The sequence below is a fragment of the Fonticula alba genome (genome assembly GCF_000388065.1).
Source record: "Fonticula alba strain ATCC 38817 unplaced genomic scaffold supercont2.16, whole genome shotgun sequence".
Taxonomy (NCBI): Eukaryota; order Rotosphaerida; family Fonticulaceae; genus Fonticula; species Fonticula alba.
In genome coordinates this window covers 62,989-66,468 of record NW_009242986.1, presented here as the reverse complement: position 1 = coordinate 66,468, position 3,480 = coordinate 62,989, and the positions used below count along the sequence as shown (strand labels likewise).

Sequence of the window (3,480 nt, the reverse complement as noted above, 5' to 3'; positions counted from 1 at the left end):
GCGACGAGGGGGCGGGGGGGGGGGAGCACGTACGCTGGAGCTTGAGGCCCTGGCCGCCGGCCGAGGCGGTGGTAGTGGCGGCGGCAGCGGCGACAGGCGGCGTCGGCCGGGACGCCGGGGCGGCCCCGGCCGCCGACTGGAGGCCGAGGTCGTCGCGGAAGGAGGAGGTCGGGAAGAGGTCCGGCGTGGAGTCGGGGAGCACGCGCGCGCCGGGCAGGGCGCCCTGGGCGGCGCGCTGCGGCGAGGCGAACCCCTGGGCCGGGGCGGCGGCCTGCTTTTGCACCTGCAGCCATGTGCGTATGGAGGGGCGGTTGGGCCGGCATTTTCGGCCAGGGGGAGGGGACGGGCATCGTGCGCGAGCGTGAGTCGGGTGTGAGGCGGGCAACGAGGGACCCCCGATGCAGGCCGACCAGAAGGGGAGGGGGCGGGGAGCGGACGCGCGGCGAGAAAAAAAAAAGAGGAGAGCGCGCAGAGGACGCACGATGTCCGACTGGTACTTCTCCACCAGGGCCAAGAAATGCCGGATGGCAGAGTAGGCCTGCTGGCGAACGGACCTGCACGGCAGGGCAAGGGGGGGGGGGAGGCGCGTGCGTCAGATCCGGGCAGCAAGCCAAGGGGCAGATGGTCGGGGGCGAGAAAGGAGGCAGGGGCGGCGGGGCCGGGCGGCGCACAGTTCGAGGTCCACCATGAGCGGGCTGAGGGCCGGGATGATCTTCCCGGCGATGTCGGCCACGGTGAAGGGGCCGCCAGCCAGGGGGGACGGGTCGGCCGGGGGCGGGGCCGGGGCGGCGCCAGTGGTGGCCGCCGCCGTGGCAGCCGTGGTGGCCGCCACCGCCGACGACACCCCGGCGCCCAGCTTGGAGGAGATGCGCGACGCGGTGGACACCGGGCCAGCACCCTGCAGGATGCGGCTCTCCTTCATGCTGGAGGTGGAGACCAGCCCGCTGATGGCCGCGGTCCGAGCCGACGGGAAGGGGTCCTTCAGGGCCCGAGTGAAGGCCGGGATGAGGACGCGCTGGCGGGTCTGGGGGCGGTGTTTGCAGGGTTGTTTTTTTTTTCGTCCCCCGCCCGAGGGGTGCGCGCATGCGTGGGTCGGTTAGGGAAGGCGCGTCCGGGTGGCGTGGGCACGGTGCGGAGGAGGACCGGGCAAAAAGGGGGATGCCCCCCCCCGCGCCCTCGCTTCCCGACGGGCCGGGGCGCGAGAGGGGGACGCACCTCGAAGGGCATGTGCTCGGCAATCTTGGCGATGCAGATGGAGGTGTTGGTCCGGATGCCGGGCTCCGGGTCCACCTGGGTCCGGGCCAGGTGGTTGAGGATGTCGGTGGACATGATCTTGTCGGAGAGCTGGGCCCAAATGGCGGGAGGGCCGGTGTCAGGGCCAAGCGGGGGGTGGCGGCAGGCAGGCAGGCAGGCAGGCGGCTCGGGATCAAGAGGGGGGATGGCGTACCCGCGGCGCGAAGGAGACAACGGCCCGGACGGTCTGGTCGCGGAGGGGGGCGTAGGCGTCGGAGAAGCCGGCCGCCAGATGGGGGAAGATGATTTCACTGCACTGGCGCGACGTGAGGAAGGGCACATACACGTGGGCATTGTCCAGCAGGGACCCGCGCAGGGCGCGGTCCTGGAGCTCGAACATCTTGAGAATGCTGGGCGTGATCTGCACACCGGCCGGGGGGCGGGGGGGGGGGGGGGGAAGATGAGCGTAAGCATGGGAGGATAAATGAGGAAGGAAAGAATGCACAGCCACAAGCAGGGGGACAGGCAGAGGGGGACGCAGCGCACCCGGCTTTCGAAGACCAGCGCGGCGTCCTTGCGCGAATTGGCGATCTGGATCATGACGGCGAAGGCCCGCGGGCCGGGGCCGCTGCCGCTGACCTGCATCATCTTCAGGAGCTCCGGCAGGATGCGGTAGAAGTTGAACTCCGGCGGCAGGATCAGGGCGGAGGAGCTGTCGGTGGAGGACTTGGCACTGGGCTTCGACAGGTCCAGGGCCACGCCGGTGGCCTGCATCTCGATCCCCTGGGCCAGGCGCTTGAAGAAGACGTCCCGCTCGGCCGGGTCCTTGATGGCCAGCTCGGAGATGAACTGGGCGCTGTGCACCAGCGGGTCATCCAGGGGGGCCCCGCGCAGGAGGAGGCGCTCCAGCAGGGCCGAGGGGGCCGGGCGCTGGGCCGGGTCACCGCGCAGGATCTCCTTGTAGGTGCTGGTCGCCGGGGCGCGGGTTAGTGTGTGTGTGTGTGTGTATGTCCGTGTGTGAGAGGTGCGCCGCATGGGGCACGGCGTATGCCCTGCGGCAGGGCGGCGCCCCGGTGGCATGGGGGATTCGTCACGGCAGGGCGCATGCCTTGCGGCACGGGATGATGCGCGTGCGATGCACCAGCAACATGGGGCGGGGGAGGGCGCAGCAGACGCGGCAAAGGCACAGGGCAACGCACAGGACCAGGTGGTTCGGCAGGTTGGCCACATTTTTGATCTCGTCCAGCTGCTGGAAGGGGGGGTTGTAAATCTCGAACAGCAGGCATCCCAGGGACCACATGTCGATGACGTGCGCGGGGTGGGCCTTGGCCGCGGCCCAGGACTGGCGCTGGACCTCCGGCGGCCGGTACTTCTGCAGGCCGCCGAAGAGCGAGTGCTGGCGCTGTTGGATGCCGGTGTGGTCAGCATGTGCCCATGGCCATGAAGGCGACCCGGCCGGCGATGCCGGAGGGGGGGGGGGGGGGGGGGGGGGGCAGACAGGATCCGGACGTACCCCGAGCGAGTCGCCGCTGCCCATGGCCGACAGGACGTCGAAGCCCACCAGGCGGAACTCGAGGGCGCTGGTTAAGAAGACATTGCCGACGCACACACCGCCGTGGGCCAGGCTGGCGTTCTCATTGAAGAAGGCCAGGGTTTGCAGGAGCTCCGAAAAGCCGAGGGCCATGATTGAGGCATTTTGCCGGACGACATCCAGATGCTGCGCCAAGGGGCGGACATAGGACGTGGCGATGGCCACCATCGAGTCGGACTGCGGGCGGTCGGGCCCCGGGCATCGGGCAGGCGGGCGGGGGGGGGGGGGGGGGGGGGGGGGGGGGGGGGGGGGGGGGGGGGGGGGGGGGGGGGGGGGGGGGGGGGGGGGGGGGAGGCAGTTAGAGGCCGGGAAAGGGCCATCAGCGAAAGGGGGCAGGAGCGGCGGGGCCGTACACAGGTGCCACCGAGGCGGGCCTGCTCGATGATGCAGGCGCGGACGCCGTAGCGGGCGGCGCGGCGGGCGGCGCCAAGGCCGCCGGACCCGCCGCCGATCACCAGCAGATCGTAGTCATACGGGTGCGGGGGGACCGCGGGCGAGGTGGGCGAGGAGGAGGCAGAGGAGGACATGAGGGCGGCGGCGAGCGGGCGGGCGGCGGGCCGGGAAGCGGAGGAGATGGAGGCAGACGCGACGACGGTGGTGGCGAGGCGAGAGGTGTGCCCGAGCATGGTGACCAGCGGGGGCGGGCGCGGGGGGCG

At 71.6% G+C, this 3,480-nt stretch overlaps 1 protein-coding gene across 1 annotated transcript in view; it reads left to right on the top strand.

The window, feature by feature from the left end:
- H696_05965 (hypothetical protein) overlaps positions 1-3,480 on the top strand; it is a 6,137-nt gene that overhangs the window by 1,634 nt on the left and 1,023 nt on the right. The gene's annotated exons all lie outside the window — the stretch shown is intronic.